We start from the raw sequence: 12,501 nt of genomic DNA, 5'->3' as shown, positions 1-12,501 counted from the left end.
TTCCAGAATTCTCTCTGCTTTCTTTTACACCATCCCCTGTACGAGGAATGTCTTCCCTCCCAAGCTAATTCAAAAGGCAACTAAGGTCCCCTAATTCAGGCCCCTCCTGAAGGCTCACTTTTGCTATAGTGTCTATGGGCTTGTCTTCATGTACAGCACTACAGGGGCACAGTTGCACCAGCCGCTGTAGCACTTTAGTGAAGACGTACTAAGCTGACAGGAGAGCTTCTCCTGTCGACATAGTTAATCCACCTCCCCGATAGGCAGTAGCTATGTCAACAGGAGAAGCTCTCTCTCCAATGTAGCGCTGCCTATATAGGGGCTTAGATCAGTATAACTATGTCGCTCAGGGGTGTGGATTTTTCACCAATATAGGTCTTTAGTGTAGACCTGGCCTATAAGAATCTAACCAGCTGATTGTGGCAGCATTGTGGAGTATTTGGAAATAGTATGTATCTTACAAAAATAAAATCCAAACATATTACTAAAACATTGTTATCAGGACATTATTAATTATTGCTTTGTCTCTTGACCTCCCTTCCCCCAACCCCTCTGTCTTTGGGTCTTTTTTATCCTTTTTTGGAATGCAAGCTCTTTGCAGCAGTCACTGTGCCTTTTTAATGTTCATATAGCACCTTGGACATTATGTACAGTAAAAATCCCCACTTCCACAGGGCCTAGGAAACAGTGTACGTACTTTTTTTCAGCAGCTGAAGAGTGGGATAATATTTGGCAGCTATTTCAACTTTTCACACTATAAAGTGTAAACTAATTTATCTCTAGCTCTTGTTAGGTTCACAGAGCTCAATGGATCTGGACGCTCTCCGACCCCTATCTGCATTGTGTCCTCTGTGTTGTAGGAGATGTGTGTTCCCGACTAAGCTCTTTAAGTCAAAATATTCTACATTTCTTTCAACAGGAATGATGGAATTCCATCTGCTGATATTGCCCTTCCCCATTCTTTCATGTAACCTCACTGAGATAAGATTTAAAAATATCTTATCAAGATCGCTATTTTATGAATTTTTCCAACCCTAATTTCTCTTAACATTTAACAACAAGCCCAGTCCACGTGAAAGATGCCAGACTGACGTCCTCTACTTGTTTACCTTAACAGGCACAACAGTTTACAAAAAACACACTTCAACTCAAAATATGGGAGAGGACGAAGGGGGAATTTGTGGGAGATAAGCCATCTCTAGAGGCTAAAAGATAGGCTTTGTATAAAAGTTAGGGGGGTGGAGACTGAGCTGCCAGCAAAAGTGACATTTCCAATTGTCATTTGGGAAATAAGTTCTAGTAATGGATCCTGATGACAAAATACTTTATCATTGCTCTCATGGATTGTCTCTTCACCAGAACTCCTCCATGGTATTAGATCTTAGTACCGCATGCTTAGTTACATAATTCATAAATATTAACACTGAATTATCTGAAATTAAATGTAACTTTAAAACAAAACAAACACTAGTAGAAAGCCACAGATCTTGACTCGTTTAAAATATACAAAGGCTAAAATCCTAAACTACAATTACATCTCAAACACATCAAAATTGACATTGTACAGATATTTTAGAACATTCCAGTTTTAACCATAGTTTTTGAAATGCACTTACTGCAGGATGTGGCAAAAAACAGCTAGTTCATACATCACCTTTTCAAGAAAAAAGATGTAATATATCAGAAGCATCATGCTTCTCGCAACAAACACAGACCCCACATTAAGCACTCACCACCGCACCTGCCAACAAAAAAATACAGACAAGCAGTACTTTTTTCCCCATGAATATTTATATGAAGAAATCCAGCTTTTAAAATAAATGAACCATAACATGGGATAAATTGCAGAATAAATGTTAATAAGCCAACTCAACAGCAATACACTTTTGTGAATATTATACAACACAACTAGTGGCTGCCAGTCTGGGTAAACATTAGGGCTGTCGATTAATCGCAGTTAACTCGCACGATTAACTAAAAAAAATTAATCGCGATTAATCACAATTTCAATCGCACTGTTAAACAATAGAATACCAATTGAAATTTATTCCATATTTTGGATATTTTTCTTTTCAAATATATTGATTTCAATTACAACACACAATACAAAGTGTACAGTGCTCACTTTGTAATTTTATTGCAAATATTTGTACTGTAAAAATGATAAGAAATGGTATTTTTCAATTCACCTCATACAATACTGTAATGCAATCTCTTTATCATGAAAGTACAACTTACAAACGTAGATTTTTTTTTGATTACATAACTGCACTCAAAAACAAAACAATGTAAAACTTTAGAGCCTACAAGTCCACTCAGTCCTACTTCTTATTCAGCCAATCACCAAGACAAATACTTTTTTTACATTTACAGGAGAACTCTGTCAGCTTCTCACTTTCAGGTGACATTGTAAATAAGAACAGACATTCGCATGGCACTTTTGTAGCCGACGTTGCAAGGTATTTACGTGCCAAATATGCTAAACATTCGCACGCCCCTTCATGCTTCAGCCACCATTCCAGAGGACATGCTTCCATGCTGATGATGCTCATTAAAAAAATACATGCATTAATTATATTTGGGATTAAACTCCTTGGGGGAGAATAGTAGGTCTCCTGCTCTGTTTTATCCGCATTGTGCCATATATTTCATGTTATAGCAGCCTCGGATGATGACCCATGATGATGACCCATGATGATGATGATGATGATGTTTGTTTTAAGAACACTTTCACTGCAGATTTGACAAAATGCAAAGAAGGTACCACCCATGTGAGATTTCTAAAGATGGCTACAGCATTCTACCTAAGGTTTAAGAATCCGAAGTGCCTTCCAAAATCTGAGAGGGACGAGGTGTGCAGCATGCTTTTCTTAAGAGCAACACTCCGATACGAAAACTACAGAACCTGATCCACCAAAAAAGAAAATCAACCTTCTGCTGATGGCATCTGACTCAGATGATGAAAGTGAACATGCGTCTGTCTGCACTGCTTTGGATCATTATCGAGCAGAACCCCTCATTAGCATCGACGCATGCCCTTTGGAATGGTGGTTGAAGCATGAAGGGACATATGAATCTTTAACCCATCTGGCACGTAAATATCTTGCGACGCCAGTTACAACAGTGCCATGTGAACAACTCTTCTCACTTTCAGGTGATGTTGTAAACAAGAAGCGGGCAGCATTATCTCTTGCAAACGTAAACCAAACTGTTTATCTGAATGATTGACTGAACAAGATGTAGGACTGAGTGGACTTGTAAGCTCTAAAGTTTTACATTGTTTTGTTCTTGAATGCCGTTTTTTTTTTAAACACAATTCTACATTTGTAAGGTTAACTTTCACGATAAAGAGATTGTATTACAGTACTTGTATGAGGTGAATTGAACAATACAAATATTTGCGCTATTAAAAACAAAAAGAGTAATTAAAAATAAATATAAAGTGAGCACTCGACACTGTGTGTTCTGTGTTGTAATTGAAATCAATGTGAAAAATGTAGAAAAAACATTCCAAAACAATAAATGATATTCTATTATCGTTTAAAAAATGTGATTAATCGCACGGTTAATCACATAATTATTTTTTAATCACTTGACAGCCCTAGTAAACCCCAAAGTAAAAACACAGCTACGACAGTGCTGCATACAAAGTAAAATGAGAGAATTTTACCAGATCACAAGAATGGTTCTAAAAACATCTAAGCAATAATTTCTCTTTCTGCTAATATTTCCGCATTTACAGCATTTAAAAAAAAGTTCTCTTAACATGGCAAAAGTCATAGTGCAGCTAGAGAAACATTAAGTGCACTAGAGTCCTGCAGAGGTTTGACAGGGAATAATTCCAGTTCCACCTATCTTCAGTTCTAATAGTGAAAGGAATCCTATATAAATTTATGGATTTTGTTTGAAGACCACCAGCCATTCCACACCAGTTGAATCCCAAACATCATCTCAAGAAACCACTTATAGAATCACAGGTCTTCAGATAAAAAACAGCCCCTCCATCTCCATCTTTCCAGTGCACAGTCATCACTGAAATCCTAAGGAAAAAAAACCATGTGACACAGGGTCCCAGTGGTGGGTTTACAACTCTCTGTCTGCAGCTATCAAGCCTGAAACATTCACTGCACCCAACATACTATTGTCATAATCTGTATCTAAAAGACGTCATGTAAGGTATCATATACAAACTGGTGCCACACTGGTCCCAAAAATCATCCAGTGATGTATGTACAGGGTGTGTACAAACAGTTATAAATATGATAGAATTTTGTTCTTAAACTTGTTTGGCAAACAATGCATAAACCCAGTCTGCACTAGACGAATGAATGAGCTTGTCTGACCAGCCTGGGCATCAAGCAGAGACAATGAATGTAAATTTACATATAAGGTAAACAAAGCTATCAAGCAGGGGAGAAGACAGCATGGCATCTACACCCCAGCAGGAGAGAGAAACTTTGTCTGGGCTTAAATTTTCAAAGAATACATTTCAGAGGTTTACTGGGCTACAAAAAGAAGGGGAGAGAACCCCATAGTTGACCATCACTTGGGGGATTCAAGGGGCCAGAGCTATTGAAATCATAGAATGCTAGGTCCATCAACCAAGGGGGTTTAAGTCTCTGGGAACGGAATATAGGTGAATAACCTGCTTAGGCAAAGATTGTAACTTGCTGATGTTAAGTTTTAGGGCTTGTCTATGCTTACAGTGCTACAGGGGTGCAGCTGCACTGAGTGGTTTAGTGAAGATGTTACCTACACTGACAGGAGAATTTCTCCCATTGGCACAGGCACATCACCTCCCTGAGAGGTGGTAGCTATGTTAATGCGGAAGCCCTCCCATCGACACTGCACTGTCTATACTGGAAGTTTGGCTGGCATAACTGCGTCACTCAGAGGTGTGGATTTTCCACTCCCCTCAGTGACAGTCATAAGTTCTTAGTGTAGACCAGAATTTAGTCTTCGAAGTGTAGATTTACTTTTGTTTGTTTGTAACCATTTCTATCTTTACTCCTTATATTTGGCATGACTTAAACCTATGATTTTTTATTTAATAAACTTGTTTACTATAAACCAATCCAGTGCTGAGATTGAAATAAGAGTGTCTGTCAAATCCCAGTTAAATTAATGAGCTGCAGTGTATTGTCTTTTTAAAGGAGCAACCAACTTAACTTCTGAGAGTATTCCAGAAGAGAGCTGGACACTGCAAAGAGACGTCTCTGGGGAACCCAGTAGTGGGAGCAAGGTTCAGACGGGCAGAGTCCTGAAGAGTTTGCTGGCAGGGTAGAGAAGCTGGTGTGTCAGGGTGTTGTCACACAGCTGAGGAGGAGCAAAAGTCCCACTTGCTGAGGCTGAGAGGGGTAACACAGTAACTCACAATTCAGGGAACCTAAGCAGATTGTCATGTTGGCAGATTAATTTGGGGGAAATTCAGGATTGGGAATGTGCTGGGATCACTCTGCAAAAAGTAAAATGGGTGGTGGAAGCCTGGGTGTGACCTGCATGTTTGTCAGCTGCGTGTTCGTGTCAGAATAGCATTTAAGGCACCCAGAGTTGCAGGGCAGGTGGTGATACCACCATTTACTTGTCTGTATTGAACCACAAATTGTCACAGTGTATCTTTACAACTTTCTATCTACATTATCATCTCTGTCCCAAATCCCACAAAAAAGAACTAACTGCTTAGGTACTCAAGTATCTTAATTCAATAATCCAAACAAAAATATAATGAAAAACTATTGGTTAGATTTAATTTTGAATTTTTATATTGTGTATACACACACACACACACACACACACACACACACACACACTACCTACCTACCAGCTAGAACAATATCTACTTTGTTTATTTCCAGCAAATGCTAGAACTACAAAACACAAACAGGTATATTTTTTATAAATGATACAGGAAGCATGTACTTAAACCTTTCTGGGAAGAGGTTACACACACAATATCAGAATACATAGTATTAAGAAGCACACCTCCACATAACCGATATATGTATGGATGTTCTTAATAATCGTTGTACAATGTTTAGGTTTTTATTATAGGTGTGGTGTCAGACAGTAAATATTCATTCTGATTTAATATAGTTTGCAAAAGGAAGGTAGTTATGCAAAATTTTAATTGCAGTTAAAACTAAACCAAAACAAAAAAATCCAAAACCAACTACACAAAGCTGCTCAGCACTGAAATTACAGAATAGGTTACAACTATGAGCAACATTAGAAGACATTTTTCATGACAAGTGACAATTTGGATGCAATAGTCACAATATACTGAAATAAACATGCAGTATAAACTGCAATACCATTAAAAAGTTATATAAAAGAGGAGCTACAACCAAGAAAAGATCTTTTTACCTTCAGTATACTTTACACTTACGTTGTACTTTTCACCTAAGGATGACAAACTTCTTTACAAACATTGATCAATCCACACAACACCACTGTAGAAACAGGTATGTTTTAAAATCCTGTTACAGAAAAGATTTTTTTTGAAGGCACTGAGAGGTTAAGCGTCTTCTGTATCTATGTCCCTTTCTCATCTATCTTTTGTTCCTTTAAAAGTACAAAAGCAAATACTGATAATTTAATAAAAAAATTAATGCATACAAAGACAGAACTGTCTTGTTCTTACAAGAACTAACAGCTTCTGATGTATTTTATCATAACCAAATACTAATAGCTTTCACAACTTCTTAATTTTTATTATATTCTGATCTTTCATCCTAGTAGAAAGTGCATGTGTCACTGTGACTCTAGTCCTACAAGCAGCCTTGTATGGGATGACCTCTATTTGTACTGGGTCCCATATGGAGGAGTCCTGCGGACTTCAAGAAGAACCCCTTGCGGGCCAGGGAATTCCATTACAATGAAAATCTTGTGGGATCAGGATGCATATTTGTACCTATGCTGTAATCCTATTAGGATTTTATATAAGAAAGTAGTGAATTTATCATCCTTATCTTATGACCAGAGTCTACAAATGCACAGATGTGGAATTTCCACAGATCCAAGAAATTGCCACTAAATGCAAGTCTTCATATGGGCAGAAATCAATAGATTTCAGCAAAAAAAATGTTTAGATTAAGACATTAGAAAGTAAAACAATGAATACTTTTGCTCATGTAGCGATCTAGACAGCATACAGTTGAATCAATTCTGAAGCACTTAGAGGAGAGGAAAGAGATCAGAACAGTCAGCATGGATTCACTGCACTGGTAAGTCATGCCTGACTAACCTAATTGCCTTCTATGATGAGATAACTGGCTCTGTGGATGAGGGGAAAGCAGTGGATGTGTTATTCCTTGACTTTAGCAAAGCTTTTGATACGGTCTCCCACCATATTCTTGCCAGCAAGTTAAAGAAGTATGAGCTGGATGAATGGATAGAAAGCTGGCTAGATCATCAGGCTCAACGGGTAGTGATCAATGGCTCCATGTCTAGTTGGCAGCCGGTATCAAGCAGAGTGCCCCAAGGGTCAGTCCTAGGGCCAGTTTTGTTCAATATCTTCATTAATGATCTGGAGGACAGCGTGGATTGCACCCTCGGCAAGTTTGCAGATGAGACTAAACTGGGAGGAGTGGTAGATATGCTGGAGGGTAGGGATAGGATACAGAGGGACCTAGATAAATTAGAAGATTGGGCCAAAAGAAATATGATGAAGTTTGTAGCGGGGTTGTTACCCTATTCCTGAAATAAGAGGAGTTAGAACAGCTGGGGGAAGTAGCCCAGATGACCCTTATAAGAGGGTTATGGGACAGAAGCTGAAGGAGTCTCACTCTGGCCCTGGAGTGGGAAGGGCTAGCTGCCTGAGAGGAAGGTACCTGAAGCAAAGCGGTGCTGGGGAAGGGCAAAGAGAGGTAGGGAGCTCAGCCTGGTAAACCCCCAGGCTGCAGGCCTTGTTTAAGGCCAAAAGGTACCGCGGCTGCAGAGGTACACCCCAGGATAGGCAAAGGCAGCAGGTCCTACCCCTTGCCAATGATGAGTGGCCATTATAGACTGCAGTCTGCCCCAGTGAAAGGGGGCTAGATGATGACTTGCAGTAGCCACTGAGGCAAGGTGGGTTTAGAGGGTTGGGGGCTTCCCTGGGAAGGGAACCCAGAGTAAGGGGGTACTACTGGGGGCAGAACCCCGAGGTAAAGAGGCACCGGGGTCTGGGAGGGACACGGGGCCAGCGGCAGGCAAGACACTGGCCTGCAGAGGGCGCTCCATATGCTGGAAAAGAGCTAATTCTCAGACGACCAGCAGGAGGCGCCACACCATGAAGTCATCGCTTTGCTACAAGGTTCAGCAAGGACAAGTGCAGAGTCCTGCACTTAGGACAGAAGAATCCCATGCACCGCTACAGACTAGGGACCGAGTGGCTAGGCAGCAGTTCTGCAGAAAAGGACCTAGGGGTTACAGTGGACGAGAAGCTGGATACGAGTCAACAGTGTACCCTTGTTGCCAAGAAGGCTAATGGCATTTGCCAGCAGATCGAGGAATGTGATCATTCCCTTCTATTCGGCATTGGTGAGGCCTCAACTGGAGTACTATGTCCAGTTGTGGGCCCCACACTACAAGGAGGATGTGGAAAGAGATCAGCGGAGGGCAACAAAAATTATTAGGGGACTGGAACACATGACTTACGAGGAGAGGCTGAGGGAACTGGGCTTATTTAGTCTGCGGAAGAGAAGAATGAGGGGGGATTTGATAGCTGCTTTCAACTACCTGAAAGGGGGTTCCAAAGAGGATGGATCTAGACTGTTCTCAGGGGTAGCAGATGACAGAACAAGTAATGGTCTCAAGTTGCAGTGGGGGAGGTTTAGGTTGGGTATTAGGAAAAACTTTTTCACTAGGAGGGTGGTGAAGCATTGGAATGGGTTACCTAGGGAGGTGGTGGAATCTCCTTCCTGAGAGATTTTTAAAGTCAGGCTTGACAGAGCCCTGGCTGGGATGATTTAGTTGGGGATTGGTTCTGCTTTGAGCAGGGGGTTGGACTAGGTGACCTCCTGAGGTCCTTTCCAACCCTGATATTCTACAATAAGCTCAAAACCATACTGAAATTTAAAAAAATGTCAACACACACACAATCTCATAGATAGACTTTTCAGCTATAATGGTCTTAAGTGTAGTAAATACAAAATTTCCGGACAACATTATTTTCAAGTTGAAGGCGTCCCTTTCAGTCAATTTTACTAGGCACTCAATTTTTCCAAATACTCGAATAATATTCTCTTAGTTTCTCAAAACTAAAAAATTAAATTTCTCTTTTCCCCACTAAGACAGACGGTATCAGACCTACCTACCTATTTTGCAAGTTCTTTGGGGGCAGGTGCTGTATCTCTGCAGGTGTTTGTACAGCACCTAGCACAACAGCACACTGATCCTCACTGGGTGCAATATTAAATAAAAATTATTACAAAAATAGCTACTTTTTTCAACTTCACTAGAGACCTTGGGTGAATCCTGGCTCCTCTGAAGTCAGTGGAAGTTTTGCCCTCAACTTTAATGGGAGGAAAATATCACCCCTCAACTTTAACTCTACGGAAAGTAAATTTGCAGCTTCTACTTAAAATTATCATTTCTTCTAGACTGAAACAGTGTCACAGTGCAGAATGTTGGCAATGTAATATACAAATTAAAGTAGTATTCAAAACCTTTTAAAAATTGTCTTTTGAACTGTGGTCCACAGAACATTTGCAATGGACCTCACATGGTGATGGCTCTCCTTATTTCTATCCACTAAGTCATACTGAAAGAAGCTATAATTACATTAAATACCTTCTTAATATTGCTTTCTATATAAGCAATTGTTGTCATTGCCACAGGGATGTAATTGAATCACCAATGAGAGAAGAGGTGGTCTGCAGATTGTGAGGGGAGGGGTGATGGCCTGTGACCACTCTCTCTACAAAGATGTTGGCCACAAAATACAAATGTTTGAGAACCCCGAATATACGAAACTATGTTTACCTTTCAATGTTACATAAGCATTGCTACTAATGACAACACACAGCCATCTTCTGAGTAACTAGTCTTCCGTAGTTCTACATTAGGACAGTGCATGATAAGACTATCTTCAACATTTATTAATTTACTTAACTAATCCAAACGATTTTCTTCCCTTTTTATTCTCATTACCATCACTGCCATTATATGCCATATTGGTTAGGGCAAGTTGCATTACTTATGCAAATTATACAACAGTCCTAACAATACAAATAATGGAACTAGTGGCCTGAATGGTGCTATGGAACTCTTAGTAGACCAAACCCATATGCTGAATACATACAAATTGTATTGTATCTCTGTATTTGCTACTTTAAAAAAAAAAAAAAAAAAGCAACAAAAAACCTAACCTCCAAACCACCCCAGATTTCCAACAGTGACTGAATTCCAGTACCTTACGATTCCTAGCTATTTTGTTGTGTTAAGTATTTACTTGGAATTCGTCCATTTACTACATTTCTAGCAGTTGTGTCTTTCTATAAAAGCTGATTCAATTAGAATAGACGTACAGGTCCCATATGGTTTAATCAGTCACTGTATAAATGTGCGGAAAACTACCTCTTGAGGCAGTGTCCCTATTTAATCATTCCCTTAAAACACATACTGCCCTATTTTCCAGATGGCATTTAACAGATGAGGCCAGCAAGCATCCTGCAGGGGACTAGTACACTGCACAACAGTCCATCCTGAGAAAGAAATATCCATTTCAGCAGCTTTAGAAAACCCAAATTTACATTCATGGATCTATTTTTTTTTTTTTTTTTTTTTTTTAAAAAGCAGCAACCTAATGTTCTTTAGCTGTGTTACAGAAAGTATTTTAAACTTCTCATATACTGGTATTACAACTGATTCCCCCCCCCCCCCCAAAAAAAATATTTTTGTATGGTCCACTGGTATGCAGCAAAGTGATGTTTATATTTCAAATATGTTTTCTAACTAGAAAGAAATTTAGGTTCACATAATAAATTCTGGAATACACTTGTTAAAAAAAAAAATTAAAAGGAGTACGGATCTCAGCCAGCTACTATTTATTAGAAAACAACAGGCGAAATGGAAAGGCGCTAGATGGGTCAGAAATCTCAGTTTCCTTCATAACAACCTCTTAGGAGAAAGCCTTTGGGAGTCTGCAGAGCAGGCAGCTGATATAGACCCCCAGATCTGTGGGATTTATGGGAACATGACCTCTCCCAACACACACACACACACACACACACACGCAGGGTTTATCTGCAGAGGCACAGTTACTATTGCTCAAAGCAGGGTTAATATTGGGTATAAATATCCATCACTTTTCTGGAGAGGAAGGAGGAGGGAATGTGGACAATACTGCTTTTTCTTCAGCTCACCGTGGGGAGTTTAAGAGAAGATGATGCCACAGAAGCAGCACTCCTCAACTTCTCTGTCCCTCTCCTCATGCAAGCAGATACAAGCTCTTCTGCTCGGAAAGCATAAGGGGGCAGTCAAGTTGACCTTTTATCTATTTTTTAGAGTTGGTAGTTCTACTTTTTAAATGAATGATAGATTTAGATGCTCTTTTTCCACTGGGGGAAAAAAAATCAATTTTTGTGTTCTAATTATGGCAGAGCCAAGCACTATGGAATAGCCAAGTTTAAGGACAAGTCATTGCTTTCAAATGAAAGCTGGAAAGATGGAGGAGTTTTCTAGTTGATGGCGGCCCTTCCCCAAACCTTTCAAGAAAATAAATAATGCAAGCTGGTCATTCCCCTTAGATGATGGTAGAGAAGCTTTCTTCCTACCAATATCATCTCTGTCTTATTTAAATTAATCTTGACTCAGGTATTCATTCAAATCTCTATATCTCTCAGACCATGCAACAGCAAGATAGCTGAAGAAGAGATTGGTGGCACTAACACCAAATTTATTAATCCCACTTGCACACATTTTAAAAAAAATTATATTAAAACACACCATTTAGGTGAAAGAGTGAAGGATAACAGAAGAGCCAGAATCATTAGAATGCTCATTAGGACCTATAGCAATCCTCCTAGAAGCATCCCAGGAGTAAACTCCCAAGTTTTTTTTGTTTTGTTTTTTAAATGCACTTCAATATCAAAGTGACAGATGCCTTACAAATAGCTAAGATAAATCAACAGGATTCAGCACAACCCTGACCTGGAAGAGAACATAAAATAGTCACCAATAAAGTCTGCATATGACAAAAGATTAGGGGATGGTAAATAATGGAGAGAAATAATATCAGGTCAGTAATAGAGAGTGATATGGATTGCTTGGTAAGCTGATTGCAAGTAAACAACATGCATTTTAATACAGCTAAATGTAAATATATACATTTAGGACCAAAGAACATAAGCCACACTTATAAGATGGGGGATTCTATCCTGGAAAGCAGTGACTCTGAAAAAGATTTGGGGGTCATGGTGAATAATCAGCTGAATATGATTTCCCAGTGCAATGCTGGGGCTAAAAGGGCTAATGTGATCCTTGGATGCAAAAAGAGGGGAATCTTGAGATGGACAGGTTATT

At 39.5% G+C, this 12,501-nt stretch overlaps 1 protein-coding gene and 1 pseudogene across 1 annotated transcript in view; one reads left to right on the top strand and one right to left on the bottom strand.

Moving 5' to 3' along the window:
• YAF2 (YY1 associated factor 2) overlaps positions 1-12,501 on the bottom strand; it is a 47,516-nt gene that overhangs the window by 24,429 nt on the left and 10,586 nt on the right. The gene's annotated exons all lie outside the window — the stretch shown is intronic.
• LOC141980708 (E3 SUMO-protein ligase ZBED1-like) overlaps positions 1-12,501 on the top strand; it is a 100,426-nt pseudogene that overhangs the window by 85,747 nt on the left and 2,178 nt on the right.

This window comes from Natator depressus, chromosome 1 (genome assembly GCF_965152275.1).
Source record: "Natator depressus isolate rNatDep1 chromosome 1, rNatDep2.hap1, whole genome shotgun sequence".
In the NCBI taxonomy this organism is placed as follows: Eukaryota; Metazoa; Chordata; order Testudines; family Cheloniidae; genus Natator; species Natator depressus.
This window is presented reverse-complemented; position numbering and strand designations above follow the sequence as displayed.